The sequence below is a fragment of the Bos grunniens genome, chromosome 13, assembly GCF_055505025.1.
Source record: "Bos grunniens cultivar Pamir isolate PY7600 chromosome 13, Bosgru_T2T1.0, whole genome shotgun sequence".
Classification (NCBI taxonomy): Eukaryota; Metazoa; Chordata; class Mammalia; order Artiodactyla; family Bovidae; genus Bos; species Bos grunniens.
Genome location: NC_141177.1, coordinates 48,543,550 through 48,560,259, shown reverse-complemented (window position 1 = coordinate 48,560,259; position 16,710 = coordinate 48,543,550). Strand labels below are relative to the sequence as shown.

Here is a 16,710-nt window from a genome sequence, read left to right as displayed (position 1 = left end):
GAGTTTTGCCTAAGTTCTCCCTTAGATGCTTGGAATGGTCCCACTCCCAAGAGGCCATCCCTACTGTGGTACCCTCACCATGAACTGTGTTGTCTGTTTTAGTCTCTGATCTGTTTCTCTCTGGTCATTCTGAGAATCATGATTGCTTTGCTTGTTTACATGTTTTTTTCTTCTTCCATCAGAATGTCAGCTCTGTGGGAGTTTCAGAAACTGAAGGATTGGAGTGTTTTTTTACCCTTCTCACAAGCTCACTGGCTCACCTGTCGCAACTGCATGGATGCTGGCAGAAGACATGAGACTTCTGGGTCAGAACACGCGATGAAGCAGCTCAGGGGGCAGTGTGAGCTTCAGGCTCCTCCATCAGCTCCCCTCGTCTGTCAAGTTCAGGTTGACGCTGCACACACAGGGCTGGCATCACAGCTCAGGAATTCTGTGCTTAAGCAACCCCGATCATTTATCATGGGCTGCCAGCAAACCTGACCTTGGCCTTGGAGGGAGTCATCTTTATTACATGACATAGTACAAACTTCCTTTTTCTCAAAAGGGAGATCCTATCTCTTTTTTCCCAAGCTATTTTCCATACAAACATCCTTGAAAAGAATAGTGCCTGTGCTGGCAAGAGGTACAGAGATGTGAGGGACCATGGAGAACCGTCTCCCTGCAGAGGGCAGAGTTCATGAATGTGTTCATCACTGTCCCAGCCCATCACACCAGCCACCATGCTCTAAGCCACAGAACGGAAGCCACGGGGCTGCATCAGCCAAGCAGAGTTGGTGCCATTTTCAGAAACACCGAACAGGCATACAGACCAGCAGTGGTTCTATGGAAAAAGCACCTTCTTTATTGCTTTCTGTATCCTGGATTTTCATTCTGAAATTTCTCTTGGCTTGCTCCTGTCTGGAAAATGAGATAAAAGCACCATTTGAACCTGACATAGCAATGATGGAACAGAGTTGTTTCTGGGAGATGCTTAAGGATTGTGGTGGAAAATAATAATTTTAAAGATGACTTTTGTTTAGGAAACTCCAAGGTTAAGACAGACACTGTGTAAGGCAAGAAGGTGAGCCTCTACAAAAGGAAATAACTGGGGGAGGTGTTTGGCGGGCTATAAGAAGAAACTGTTTATCTCTGCTGTCCATATACATTCAGAGTCTGGGGTATCTTCCTGGACAGATCATCAGGCATGAGACCAGAGGCTGACTGCAAACTTTAGGTGACCCCCACGTCCCACATCCAGTCAATCATGAAGACTGGTCTTTCCGGATTCCTGGTTCCTTCCTGTCCCATCCCTGTGACCCCTACCAAGTTCACAACATTCTTGTCAACCTCTGGCACCATTTCTTCAGCTTTCTAGTAGACTTCCCTGCCTCCAGTCCATTGTCCACACCTCTGCCTTGGAGATCTTTCCAAAATGAAATTCTGATTGTGTCATTCCCCTTCTTCAGACTTTTCAGTGATTTCCTATTTCCTTTAGGATAAAGCTCTAATTCAGAAGGGCTCATGAGATGAGACCCTGCTTGCACGACTTCTCCCCTTCTGCTCCACTCTGCCTGCCTCTCCCGTTCATGCTCTTTGTTTCAGCCACAATTCAAGTGTTCCCCTGGGCAAGAATGCCTTCTCCACCATTCTTGGGAAAATGTTCAGAGTTCCAAGAAAAAGCAGCCGAGGAATCAGGAAATAATAATCTTAAAAGAATTAAGGCTTAACAATCAACATAGGAACATTTCTGCTCTGGAGGCATCCACTGCTACCGAGTGGAAAGTGAGAGCAGGAAATGCTGACATTGGGTAAAAAGCTCATTTGGGTTTTTCTGTGAGAGCTTACTTCTGAGAGATTCTTACAATAGAATCCAAAGACAGGGTCAAATCGCTGGGAAATGGGCCCAGAGTGAATAGGAGAGACGTGATGGAAATTGAGTTGGTCTTGCTGGCAGCTGTGGCCCTGTGAAAAGTGTGCTATGCCTATGTCTCCTGACACTTGATTCATTCTTGCAAAATAAAAACAAATGACTATATGCATAGTATACTTAACACAAACCTTATGAGTAGGTTTCTGAGAAATAAGGATAAAACAATAGATGTCTTTGGCATGCCTCCTGATCCTTCTCCTTTCAGTTAAGGTCTCTTCCTCCAGGAAGCCACCTTGACCTTTAACTCTGAGGTTTGTTGCCCCTCTGGTGTTCTCCTTACTGCTTTCCTACTATTTACTAGACTACATGGAGGATGACTGCATTGGTGACCCCCAGAGGAAACATACCTCCTATTTGCGTTAATTTACATGACCCCTCCCACACAGACTGTGGGAGTGATCGTGTGACTTGCTTCAACTACCAGGACATTAATCAGTGATACAGATAATTGCTAGGACCTGTATCCTGGGGCTTGTTTCCTTAGAACCCTTCTCCTTGGAAGCCAGTCACCACACCTTCAAGAAATCCAGGCTTGGCTACTGAAACATGTGAAACCCTGGTGGGATGATGGCCACCTTGGACCTTCCACCTCTCTCCCTGCCAGGCTTCCAGCTGAATGCAACTGTTTCAGGATATGAAGCAGAAGAACTGCCAGCTGAGCCCAATCCACACACAGACTTTTGAGAAACAAAGCATCATTTTTGCTTTTTAAATTTTTAGCCAAAGAGTTTTATGATGGTATTTGACACAGCAATAGGTAACCCAAACACACTGTGCTGTTATTTCTCTGTTTGCAGATAAACTGTAAATTCTTGGAAGGTAAGTTCACGTCTGCCTTGTTTTACATAGAGGATCAGTAAATACTTTTGAAAGGAGTTTTTCTGAGTCTTAGTTTAGGTCAAACCTAGCAACTTTGCTGGATTCAAGCTTTGCTCCCATCAAACAGGGGTTGATGGAGCATTTTGTTTCTACCTGCACAGAAGTTACTCATGAGAGGAAAGGCACACTCTATGACTTTTCTGTATTTCTCATGCTGAAACTAAGTCACTCCATCAAGTGAAAACCCTGGATTGCTCTAGGACACTGCTACCTTGTGGTGCTTTCTTGCTGTTCTTTGGAAGCCTGTTTAGACTGACACTTCTTCTTAACACTTTGCTTAGAAAACACCTTTACTTCCAAACACCCAGAAGTTCTGGAGGGGAGGGGAAATGGAAGGTAGTGAGAGAAGAAGAAAAAAAAAAAAAAAGTTTGGATTGAATCCAGGCTAAAAATTTTCATCAAGTCAACCTCTGACTCAGCACCGAGTGTGAGGCAATTGCTGCTGCTTCTGAACTCCAGGGAGGTTTTTATTTTGACCATCTGGCAATTAATCATGGTGAACAATGCTATGTCTTCCTTTGTCTTCCTGGCATTGGGTCGTGCTGTTTCATTTTTCACAGGTTTATGCCTGAGTTCCCCCAGAGCCCAGCATGCAACAAATAGCTGCCAGGGAGTGGTTTTGCTCCAAGTAACCCTACCAGAAAGTGGACCAGAAAGGACTTTGAACAGCCCAACGTGACATTGCAAAGATCCCCAAGGGCAGGAAAGCACTGGTGTTCAGAAGGAATGAGCACGTACCTGGCAACCTCACCACCAGCCTGGACTTCTGCTCCCTGCCTCTGTTGTCCCCTGGCACTGGGAGAACCAGCCTGATTTGTACCTTGGTCTTTGGAGACGTCCAACCCCAGACTGAGGTTTTCTCGGCTTTAGGAAGAGGCATGAACAGTTCACTGTCTGGCTTTGTCTCTTCCTCTCTTATCTGTGAACCCATGAATCATTTTCCCTGACATCACTGAGGTTACAAAAAGACAACGCTCCAGCTGGAAGCTTTCGGTGAAACAGAGTCTGTCCTGCCGGCTATAAGTACCAATTCATGTAATAGGGCCTCAGGGTAGCAGGAGTCTGTCTGTCTCTCTCTTTTTTTTTAAATTTTTATTGGAGTGTAGTTGATTTACAGTGTTGTGTTAGCTGCAGGTGTACAGCAAAGTGACTCAGTTATATATAACATGTATCCACTCTTGTTTTGGATTCTTTTCCCATATAGATCATTAGAGAGTATTGAGCAGAGTTCCCTGTGCTATACAGTAGGCTCTTGTTGGTTATCTATTTTATACATGGTGGTGGTGGTGGTTTAGACACTAAGTCATGTCTGACTCTTACGACCCCATGGACCTGCCAGGGTCCTCTGTCCGTGGGATTCTCCAGGTAACAGTACAGGAGTGGGTAGCCATTTCCTCCTTCAGGGATGTTCCTGACCCAGAGATCGAACCCAGGTCTCCTTCACTGCAGGCGGATTCTCTTCCAACTGAGCCACCAGGGAAGCATTTTAAATATAGTAGGGTATATGTGTGTCAGTGCTAATCTCTTGCTAAGGAGGTCTTCAAAGAAGAACTTTTCTGTCAGCTGGCACAATACTTGCATCCAGTTTTTGATTCCTCTGTATCTGATGATGCCACATGTCTCAGAAATAGACACATATGTAAAATCTTTAAAAATGTGAATTTATTTACAAAACAGAAATAGACCCACAGACACAGAAAGCAAACTTTACCAAAGGGGAAAGAGGGGAATGATAAATTATGAGTTTGGAATTAACAGATACACACTATTATATGAAAAATAGATAAAAAATAATGACCTATTGTATACCACAAGGAACTCTACTCGATATCTTTTAATAATCTATAAGGGAAAACATTCTGAAAGATAATATACATGTATAACTGAATCACTTTGCTGCATGTTTGAAACTAACACAACATTGCAGATCCACTCTTCTTCAGTAAAAATATATAAATAAGTAAAAAGAAAACAGGACCTCCTCCTCCTCCTATAAGGAATGATTCTGCTGACAACCAGTGACCCGAGAAGGTGACCCTGAGCCCCGGAAGAGTTCATGGCCCCTGTGGAACCCTCAGTTTCAGCTTGGGCACACCACAAGAGGAGGTCCCAGATTTGCCGTGTCTGGACTTCTGACCCACAGACCCTGTGAGATGAAATGCGTGTTCTTCTAACCACTGTCTGCACAGATGCTGAGTTTAACCCCCGCCCCTCATGCAGCCCCAGCCTGCTTGATCACACAGCGGCCTTGCCAGTGCTGGGTGACTGAGCAGAGCTTTGTCCCCGGACACCTGCTTCTGAATGGGAAATGCCTTCATCTCCTCCCCTTTGCACCATCATCCCCACTCTCAGACTCCAGACATTCAGTGTGCACAGCGATATGTCAGGAGTTTTCACACCACAGGCCTTCTGGAGCCTCACAGTGATCCTGTCCATGGGGCCTGGGGCGCTAGACACAGTGCCTCCAGAAACAATCCCTTCCTAAGGTCTTAACACCCAGACAGAAGGGAGCATGGAGACTGGAGTCTAGGTTTTTCCAGCTCTGAATTCCATGCTGTTTTCAATCTGTACACTGGAATTGTAGCGAATTTTCTGAGGCTTGAGGATGAATGTTGGAAAGGGGTGGTTTCCCAAAATTACAAACTAGACCACAGTGTTAGGATTCTGGGCAGAGGGCCTTTGCCCAAGGGAAGCGCTAGGGAAGCGGCAAGTGCCCGAAGTTTCTGGCCCTCTGGGTCCTTATCTGTCTTCAGTCCTCCCCAGAACATCACACACGTAGTACAGGAAATTTGCTTTCGCTCTGGGAAAGGCTCTGAGGCTCCTGAGGATCCTCTGTCCTCTCCTTCCCTTCCTGAGATTCCATCATCAAGTATGACACCCAGAACAGTCCCACCTCAGGATGTAGTAGTCATCTCCCTATTCCTGGGAAGCAACAAGCCCAAGCAGGAGAATTGGAGAGGAGAAAGTAGGTGCTTCCTAGCAACCCCTCCTTTCGCCACTGATCCCTTCAAAAAGCAAGGGAAGAGGAGAAAAAGGGAGCATCGTGGGTGGGAGTGGGGTAAGAAAAGGGGGTTTCTAGCCTAAGTGCCTGTAGGGATGGACTTGAGGGAGTGAAAAAGGCAGGAAATTGCCAATAAGTGATAAATTCCAAACAGCATTAGGTCTTCACTATCCACCAATCACTGTCGGTGTGGGCAAACTGTGTGTTGTTTTTTTTTTTCTTGGCGATAAGAAGAAATAATATACAAACGGTCACAGTTCAGAACTTGTGGATTCTTCCTGAGAAATGCCAAAAACAAGTTAATGAAGCTTTAATTCTCTGAGAGATTAGCCTGCAGAGCTGGCCTGGCGTCTATCTTTCTTTAACACGGCTTGTCTCCGCTGATAACGTGGGCTAATCACATGTGGGGTGGGGGGTACGTTTGTGCTTTTCTCACTGCCTTTTTTTTTCAGGTGTTTGTTTTGTCTCCCCCAAAGCTGGCACAGGAAATTGTCTTTTGTTTCTAGCAGTCTTTCTGTCTGTCGTTGCTATAGAAATTTCCCTGGGTATCATAACATGGTCCATGGGATGCCCCGATGCCAGCCCTGCGTCTTTGCCACTCTCCAATGTCCAAAGGGTTCTGAATGATGAGGATGCCTGTTTGTTTCTGCTTTGCTCAAACATGGCTTGTCCCACTAATATTTAACTATGGAAATGTCCAAACATACTGCAAGAGAGAAAGGATCTTTTAATGGACACCTACCACCTTGATTCTATCAATACAATGAATGTTTTCCCGTACTTGCTTTAAGCCATATCTGTCCAACTGTGTATCTACCCACCAAACTTTCTTGTTTTAAATAAAGCACTGCTGAACTATAGTCATCAGTACATGCATGCATGCATGCTTAGTCGCTCAGTTGTGTCCTACTCTTTGTGACCCCATGGACTGTGGCCCACCAGGTTCCTCTGTCTATGGAATTCTCCAGGCAAAAATACTGGAGTGGGTTGCCATTTCCTTCTCCAGGGGATCTTCCAGATCCAGGGATTGAACCAGGGTCTCCTACATTGCAGGCAGATTCCACTGTATACATGTACCATATCTTCTTTATCCATTCCTCTGTCAGTGGACTAAATGTTTCTGATTTGGTTGCTGGGACAGAGATCCTTTTTTGAAAGAGAAGCAGCAGGGTGAGGTGTCCGGGGCCAGTCTTCTGGGTGAGACAGAGTGGAGAAGTCCTCAAAATAGCATCGATGTCAAAGCTTCAGGAAGTTATCATTGAGAAACTTCTAAATAGGAACTTGGCCTCAATGGGAAGAAGACACCCAGAACATCCTGTCAATTTCACGTGCTCATTTACTAGATAATTTCCAGACACACTGAAAAATATGTATAGGACCACTCTTATTGAAACTATTTTAATTTAGGGAGGAGCTTTTAGTCTCATCTGTGCTATGGCACTGCCAACTCAGGGCAGATAAGATCGAGGCTGAGTCCTCTGGGAGACACCCCCCCTCCTGGTGCCCACACTCAGGACCCCACAGGTGGCCAGTGAAGGTGGAAGAACGCTGGATGCCACTCCCCTGCCGATGTGCCTTGGTTCCCCCCCAGGATGAGCACCAGCAGAAGTGGCCTGGCAGGGGCCCTGAGGGGGCACCTGGTTGGTCCTGGGGAGCCGAGGGATGGCTGGGGAGCCAGTGACCAACAGCCCCCCATGGGCTGAGGCCTCCCGGAACCTCTACTCCTGTGTCCCATCCGGCTTCATTTACAAAACACAAATTCCAAGCTAAAATTTCATAATCAAAATCATTCTAGGAAGAGCCTTAAAACCCAAATGTGGGCCCTTCTGAGCACAGGGCCCTGGGCTCTTGTACTGCTGGCCTGTGAGACAGCCCGGCCACTTAGGGACACTTGATCAGAGCAGGGGTCCCCCAGCATCCACCACCATACTTGCCCTCTCAGCTTGGCTCAATCCCTGCTCAGCCTCTAGAAGAGTCTGGATTGTAAGCCTTGGGTTCAGCCTCTACAAGGCAGGCATGGTCTCACACCTGTAAGTCTTCAGAGTCTGGCCAGGCACTGGCCAGTGTCTCACAGGCTGCGATAATGTCTGCTGTGTTTAATTGGCTCCCACACAAGAGGGCTCCAGCTTGTCCTGTCTCTCTGATCCCTTGGTGGGTGGATACCCTCTCCTTCCTGGATCCGCCTACCTGGGCCAGGCCTGGAGTTAGCCTGAGAACCCCAAGGCAAACCAGCCTGTAGGCCTCATGGATGAGGAACTTTAGTCAGTGTGTTTTCCTGAAAAGGGGAGATTACGGCTTATCTAGCAGTTTTAGGGGGAGCCCGGTTAAGAGGGCTTCTATCATGGTGCCAAACCTGGCTATAAAAGAAGTAATGAAGGGAATTCCTTGGGGGTCCAGTAGTTAAAACTCAGTGCTTTCAGGGCTGTGGGCCCAGATTTGATTCCTGGTCAGGGAACTCAGATTCCGCAAGCCATGAGGTACAGTGAAAATTTTTTCTAAAGTTTAAAAAGAATAATAAAAAAGAGAGTAGTGGAAAAAGACAGTGGGAGGTGGAGGGTGTTTCTGACCCAGCGTCCATACAAGCAGCAGACACACAGCTATAGGTGCTTTTTTTGCTAAACCACTCCAGTGGCACATCAGGCTATCATGGAACCGTTTCCATGAAGCAAGTTTTCCAGTGAGCCGGGGATGTTGGTCCGAGAGAACCACTCTCCTTGCCCATAGGTAGGTTGGTGACATTGCCTTGGTGACGCCCAAGCTGTGACCAGCACACTTCTGTGTGCTCCTTTTATCCCTGGACTTGCTAGATCCCACCTCCTACCTTCTCTCCTTGGAAGGAAACCCACAGGGTCGGGACAGAATTTTCTGGAGTGACTCTAGTATAGTTTGCTTCTCCAGCAAACTATGCCGGTCAGTGCTCGGTGGAGAGGTGGCCCAGGATTATCTTGGTTTGCGTTTGAACTTGAGTGTGTTCTGAACCCCCGTAGGGCCTCTTCATCCCATACGCAAAGAACCCCCAACAACATTTCCGTCTGAACACGGAAGCCCTCTGTTCCCAACCCTGCCCCCACCTACCTGTCAGGTCCCCTCCACCCCTCCCCCTCCAACCTCACGAAGCACTCTTCCCCTCCAGACACTTGACAAATTACCTTTAATTTCTTAGAAAGTATATCTTTTCCCAGGAGTTACTGCCCGACAGAGTCTGACACGTGCTTCAGGTAGGCTGCCTTTTCTTAGCAGGATGTTTCTCTTGATGTTCGTGCCTTGGCACCTCCAATATCCAATATTCATGAAATCCTGGTAGTTTCACCTCCTAAGTAGAGAGAATTTTGCTGTCTTCTCTCCACTCCCACGACTCCCCTTACTCCCATCCCTCTTCACCTCTCGTCTGGACCACTGCCAAGGCTCTTAGCTGATCTCTTTGCCTCTAGACTCCTCTCTCCAGCCCTTTGTTTAAGAGACTCCAGATACAAATTCGATCATGTCACTTTCCTATTTGAAATCCTTTACAACAAATCCCCAAAGCACACAAGATGAAGCCAGAGTTCCTCAACCTGGCACATGAGGCCCTGTAAGATCTAGCCTTGTATTATCTCTGCAATCGTGTGTCTGAAGCACAAACCACCTGTTTCAACAGGTCTCCCCACCCTGATAGTAATCAACTTCACTCATCCTCTGAGATGGTTTCCAGCCTTCATTTTCTTTGTTTGTTTTATTTTTTAATTGGAAGAAAATTGCTTTACAATGAGTTGATGGTTTCTGTCATACAATACACAAATCAGCCATAAGTATACATATATCCCCTCCCTGTTGAGCCTGTCTCCGCTCTTCCCAACCCACCCCTCTGGTCATCGCAGAGCGCCTGGCTGGGCTCCCTGTTATACAGCAACATCTCACTGGCCATCTTTATTTTACCCATGATAGTATGTACATGGCTACGCTACTGTCTCCCCTTGGCCCACTGTCTCCTTCCCCAATGTGTGCACAAGTCTGTTCTCTATGTCAGCATCTCCATTCCTTCCCTGCAAATAGATTCATCAATACTATTTTTCTAGATCCCATATATATGCATTAAAATATGATATGTTTTCATTTTCTGAGGAGCCTCCCATCTATGCCCCTCTGTGCTCAGCCAGGACTGTGCCACGCTCTGAGTCCCCAGCCAGCTGTCTGTCATAGTGCCCATCACAGCCGCTGTGACTGCTTTTCTTTCTCTCCTAAGAGATGGTGAATTATCTCTTGTGTCAAGGGCACATTGTGGAAAATACTCAGATTAAAGCTCTTATGAAGAAAAATGCATGGAGATGTTGATATGGGACACAATCAGATATTTGAAGACAACCCCAAAATACATATTTCTTAATTTGGCAAGTGGTTTATTTTGAGAAAACTGTTAAGTCTAAATTTTTGTTTTTAAAGAGCTTATGTACTGTAAATTAACTATCGTTTACTTCCCTCCAAAATAAAGAACTTATATATCAAAAGCCCCCAGAACTATTTTTAAAAACAGATTCACTGCAGTCTATCTCACAGCCTCAGGTGTGTGCCACAGTGCTGGGAAGTCTTTCACCTCTAAAAGTGAAAGTGAAAGTTGCTCGGTCGAATCCAGCTCTTTGCAACCCCATGGAGGAGCCTGCCAGGCTTCTCTGTCCATGGAATTCTCCAGGCCAGAATACTGGAGTGGCTAGCCTCTCCCTTCTGTAGAGGATCTTTCCGACCTAGAGATTGAACCCAGGTCTCCTGCATTGTTGGCAGATTCTTTACCAGCTGAGCTACTAGGGAAGCCCTCACCTTCTCTAAGGACGTCCAGCAAATTCTCTTTGATGGATTTGTTGTTGTTCAGTTGCTCAGTCATGTCTGAATCTTTGAGATCCCATGGACTGCAGCATGCCAAGCTTTCCTGTCCTTCACTATCTCCCAGAATTTGCTCAAACTCATGTCCATTGACTTGGTGATGCCATCCAGTCAGTTCATCCTCTGTCATCCCTTTCTCCTCCTGCCTTCAATCTTTCCCAGCATCAGGGTCTTTTTCAAGAGAGTCAGCTCTTCACATCAGGTGGCCAAAGTATTGGAGCTTCAGCTTCAGCATCAGTCCTTCCAATGAATATTCAGGGTTGATTTCCTTTAGGATTGACTGGTTTGATGTCCTTGCAGTTCAAGGGACTCTCAAGAGTCTTCTCCAGTACCACAGTTCAAAAGCATCAATTCTTCAGTGCTCAGCCTTCTATAGACACGACTGAGTGACTATCACTTTCTCACATCTGTACATTTAGAAAAAGCATAGCCTTGACTAGGTGGACCTTTGTCGGCAAAGTAATGTCTCTGCTTTTTAATACATTGTCTAGGTTTGTCATATCTTTTCTTCTAAGGAGCAAGCGTCTTTTAATTGCACGGCTGCAGTCACCATCGGCGGGGATTTTGGAGCCAAGAAAATAAAGTTCATCACCATTTCCATTTTTGCCCCATCTATTTGCCACCAAGTGATGGGATCGGATGCCATGATCTTTGTTTTTTGAATGTTGAGTTTTAGGCCAGTTTTTTCACTCTCCTCTTTCACCTTCATCAAGAGGCTCTTTAGTTCCTCTTCATTGGATAGATGCAGGAAGAAACGAACCAGGAAAGGTGGAGCATGATCCTCTAGCCTCCTTATCAGTGTCGGGGAAGGAAGACTGGGGACCCCTTTGAGGGTCAGAAATAGAAAAATCTTGGACTTCCCTGGTGGTCCAGTGGTTAAGAATCTGCCTGGCCATGCAGGGGACATGGGTTCAATCCCTGGCCCCAGAAGACCCCACACATCTTGGGGCAACTAATCCTGTGTGCCACTACTACTGAAGCTGGCATGCCCTAGAGCGTGTACTCTGCAACAAGATGAGAAGCCTCTCACCAAAACTAGAAAAAGCCCATGTGCAGCAAGAAAAACCCAGCACAACCTAAAAAAAAATTAAAAAAAAACATTTTTCTGTGCTAAAAGCATGAAAATTTGGGCAAACCCAGATGCAGCATTGTTTTGCTGGGGAAGCCTTAGTGACTGTCAACCTTCCAAGAAGGATGACTCTGTAGGAGTGGGTAGAATTATGTCGTAGTCCTAGAATAGGGCAGCAAAGTTCCTCTGTGAAGCGAAAGTCACCGTGCTGAGATGAGGGAGTCTGTTGGCACAGGACAGAATGTTCCAGCACAGGGATAGTTATGTCAAAGCACTGGTTATGAAATGGGGGGGTGGGGGTGGGGTGGGGGGCAGTCCTCTTCTATGGGGAAAAGCTCATTACCTGCAACACTAGGTCAAAGGCCACCACGGAAGCTGCCTTACTGAGTCTGGGGTTCCACAGCCTGAGTTTTCCCTGCTAACCAGCATTCTAAGGAATTTTCCTATGACCAGGAATCTCCAAGGCTGGTGGAGGCAAGACAAGCTGGCCAGAGACAGGAGGCTGGCTCCTGCCCTGCAGGCTGCCTGCAGAGTTGGGATGCCAGCTGTTGCCACCTCATCCGTGCCCAGGAGGCATCCGGCATGACTCACCAGGCCTATTTGAAGGAGGTGACCTGTGCCCGGGATTCCTGGGACTCTTGAGGGACAGCTTGCCCTCACTGCTTCCTTCTCCTGCAGCTTCAGGCTAAGAAAAGTCAAGTCTGCAACCGCTGCTGGGGTTCCCCAAGAGAGCATTCCCCTGTCCTCTGCTGTCCTTCCCGTCTCCCGCATCCTCTGGTTTCAACTGTGTTTTACAAACACCAGGACAATGACTTGCCAGAACCCCAAGGTCAGAGGCTATGGAAGCTGCTCCCACCTGCGGCTGTGGTCTGGGAATAAACGTGAGGACCAGAGGCAGTTCTGGTTCCGGTTCTGGTTAAGGTTAGGCAGAGTGCTTCCTGCTATGGTGGAGTGGGGACCAACCCCTCTGGGTTTGCCCAAGCTTTCCTGGCTTTCGCATTGAAAAACCTTATCTTGGGAAACCCCTGGCTCCTGGGCAAATGGGGGTAATGGGTCTCCCTCCCTCCAAGCCCCTGGGGCTGCATGTTGCTCTCCCCCCGCCACCCTCTCTTCCTGCCCAAATAATCGTGCTCGTCCTCAGATGATGAGCCAAGCCTCACTTGTAGGCCTAGTGCCTTAATGGAACTGATAGTAGGTTCCTCTTTGCACCGGTTGTGAGAAATCTTGGCGTCTGCCCAGTGGTCTCTCCCTAACAGATACATAGAGGATCAATTGATGCCTTCAGTGCGATAATCTTTCTCCTGCAACCGTTGGGTTTTGGTTTCCATTCGCCTTATTTTACTACTTATTGTACCATGTCCACCCTTCTGTTTGATGGTCTGCAGCTTTGTAACCATTTTAAATTCTTTTTGAAAGACCTCCAAATCATTAGGCTTCTCTCAGACCTCTAGCAGGAGGTCTTTCCTAGCTGCTCCTGGCACTTCTTTAAATTCCCCAGCCCTGGCTGAGAGGCACAGTTATAAAAAAAATCCATTTTATTGGGCATATGGGAAAAAAAAATCACATTTTAAAGTGTCTGTTGCTACATATAGAGCTATTTTCAAAAATGTCTGAGCTTATAAAAGATCCTAAATGTTCAGTGATGTACAAATGAATGGAAAAAATGAAGCATATATATATATATATAAAATATATATTATGGAATATTACTCAGTCATGAAAAAGGAAACCCTGACTTTTGCAACATGGATGGACCTTGAGGGCATTGTGCTAAGTGAGATAAGTCAGACAGAGAAAGACAAATTCCATATGATCTCACTTACACATGGAATCTAAGTAACAACAAAAGCAGTAATAATGATAATAATAAATAATAATAAAAAGCATAAAAACAAGCTCATAGATACATGGAACAGATTGGTGGTTGCCAGAGGCAGGGGTGGGGGAGCTATGGGGGCAAAATGGGTGAAGGGAATAAAAAGGTACAAACTTCCAGTTATAAAATAAGTAAGTCCAGGGGATGCAATGTACTGTGGGATGACTGCAGTTAATCATACTGTTTTCTATATTTGGAAGTTGCTAAGGGAATGGTTCTTAAAAGCTCTCACCACAAGAAAATAAAAAAAGATTTGTAACTGTGTGTGAAGAGAGATGCTAAATAGATTTATTATAGTGATCATCACAATATATACAAATATGGAGTCATTATGTTCTATGCCTGAAACTAATATAATGTTATGTATCAATCAGATCTTAATAAAAATAGATAAAATATAATGTAAAAAAAGAAAGGATACCTAGTCCTCCAACGGTGCTCATATTCTGGACATGCCTGGGAATTCGTTTTGTCCTAGCAGAAAGGTGAATTGAGTCCAGCTGTTACCCCAGGCTGTTACTAGTGGGGTTTCTGTGTGCGGATTCCTCTCCATTTGGAAGACAGCAGCTGTCTCCACATGGGGAATTCCAAGTACAGAACTACTGTTTTAGGTTTCTTGGGTTGGGCCAAATGGAAACCATCCCAGGTGAGCTCTGTGAACACCAGGCTGGATCTGGGTGGCCACTGGGGTTGGTCTGACTTTGATGAGGTGTGAGGAACATAATTCCACCAGCCACAATATGGCTTCAAGAATGGGCCTTCCGGACTTCCCTGGTGGTTGAGTGGTTACCCTGATGCCGGGAAAGATTGAGGGCAGGAGGAGAAGGGGACGACAGAGGATGAGATAGATGGTTGGATGGCATCACCACCTCAATGGACATGGGTTTGGGTGGACCGCGGGAGTTGGTGATGGACAGGGAGGCCTGGCGTGCTGTGGTTCAAGGGGTCGCAAAGAGTCGGACACGACTGAGCGACTGAACTAAACTGAACTGAGTGGTTAAGAAATCACCTTTCGATGCAGGGGACACGGGTTGGTCCCAAAGCAAGATCCCACATGTCGCAGAGCAGTAAAGCCCGTGCCCCACAGCTACTGAAGCCCATGGTTCCTAGAGCCTGTGTTCCACCACGAGAGAAGCCACCACAGAGAAGCCTGCACGGCAACAAAGAGTAGCCCCAGCTTGAGGCAATTAAAGAAAGCTGAGCGCAGCAACAAAGATCCAGTGCAGTCAAAAATAAAACAAATACTTTGAAAAAGAGTGGGCCTTCCAGTCACAGTGTCTGTTTACAATTCTTTGCCCCTGACTGTTCTGATTCTCAGTCTGAGAGGTTCTCCTGGGCAAATGAGCTTCTCCCTTTGGTTCTTGCAGAACGAATCCAGGTACCAAAGTGAAAGTGAAAGTTGCTCAGTTGTGTACAACTCTTTGTGACCCCATGGACTATAGCCCACTAGGCACCTCAGTCCATGGGATTCTCCAGGCAAGAATACTGGAGTGGGTGGCTATGCCCTCCTCCAGGGGATCTTCCTAACCCAGGGGTTGAACCCAGGTCTCCCGCATTTCAGGCGGGTTCTTTACCATCTGAGCCACAAAGGAAGCCCAAGAATACTGGAGTGGGTAGCCCATCCCTTCTCCAGGGGATCTTCCTGACCCAGGGATCAACCCTCCAGGAACCAACAGGGAGAGGAATTCAATATCTCTTATCCAAGTAGAATTTGAATATGTGATGAGAGAATCTTGGAAAAATCACTTAGAAAATGTGTCCCAGGTCTGTTAGCGCCCATCAGCCCCCTTTTCACATACCTTCACAAAATTCACTTCCAGTCTCAAGCCCATTCAAATGACAAATTCATCTTTAGATCTGAAAAAATGTGGACTGTGATCACTGTGCATTGTTATCTGAATTGTCCAAGTGACCCAAAGAAAAATGGAGGTGCATTTGCCTGAGTCCTCTTACTTCCCAGACAGATGATGATTCATGTGGAAAATGTTCCCTGTGGTTTTAAGCATTTTCAAGACACAGCCCTTGGGCTATGAAGACCAACTTCTGAACAGCTTGTAACAAAAGCTTCTTTGTGAAATCTGAAACCTCAGCTAGCTCTGGGTTCAAGCTAAGCACTTCAGCTGATTTCACCAAAATGTGTCCCAGACCTTTGACCTTTATCAGAAACCATACTATTAGGCCTTTGCCCCACTCACAAAATGTATTTTTATTTTTTTCTTCCTGTGAAACATCGTGATTGCACAGAAAAACTTGGCTGAGGTATTGGGTTTGTGTCCAGTTTAAGATAAATGTGCCCAAGATGATACACTCAATCTGATCTATGGTTCCTTTTCTTGTGAAATTTCAGTGACAGGACCTTCTCAATTCTGCAGAGCAACTGAGCCAAGCCGGGATCAGTTTTGGGGTTTGATATTCCACCCTCCTGGTGGTTTGGGGACTGCCTATAACATGATGAGACAAACTCCTATAACCCCCACCAGCGCCCCCAGGATGAAAACTACTCAGTCCAAATATAGACCAGGCTTCTGTCCAATGGAAGCCCATGAAGCTCCGTGACTCTTCACCAGGAAAACGAGAGTATGCCTGGGAGGTCACCTTAACCCTATGTGGGAAAGGCCAGGAGAGCTCCCTGTGATATGCAGAAATCCTGGCCAGTAAAGGTGGTCAGCAATGCTCTCCTCTGGCCCAGGGCTTTATAAAGATCAGGACCCTTCTAGGAAGTGTGGACAGAGAGGGTCACCTGCCATGTCAGTAAACAAAGGATGCTGCAGCCCAAAAGCCATCAGCCACCACAGCTGCTCTGAAGGTGCAGGGGATTCAGGATGGAGGGGGATTCAGGATGGAGAAGAATAAGATACTGGCCCTGATAGTTAAGATGCTTATTAAAGGAATAATCTCAGTGAGCCCAGACTCTTGCCTCTTTCCATACACAGAAAAGCATTGAAATCAACTTAAGAAGTCTATTGTGTGTGTGTGTGTGTGTGTGTGTGTGTGTGTGTGTGTGTGTATGTGTGATTAGCAGTGATCTTTTGATGTTCAACTACCTTTTTTATTTCAGCAAAAACTCCTATAGAACCAGATTCTCCCCTTAAACCTCTTTGGAACAAGTCCCTCAGAGCGAT

The 16,710-nt window shown here is 46.2% G+C and overlaps 1 long non-coding RNA gene across 1 annotated transcript; it reads right to left on the bottom strand.

The window, feature by feature from the left end:
- Nucleotides 1-414: 414 nt before the first annotated feature.
- On the bottom strand, nucleotides 415-3,664 carry LOC147360947 (uncharacterized). The gene is made up of 2 exons (XR_015139521.1): nucleotides 3,527-3,664; nucleotides 415-897 (listed from the first exon to the last, which is right to left on the bottom strand). It is a non-coding gene; the product is annotated as an uncharacterized LOC147360947 (long non-coding RNA).
- Nucleotides 3,665-16,710: the final 13,046 nt, after the last annotated feature.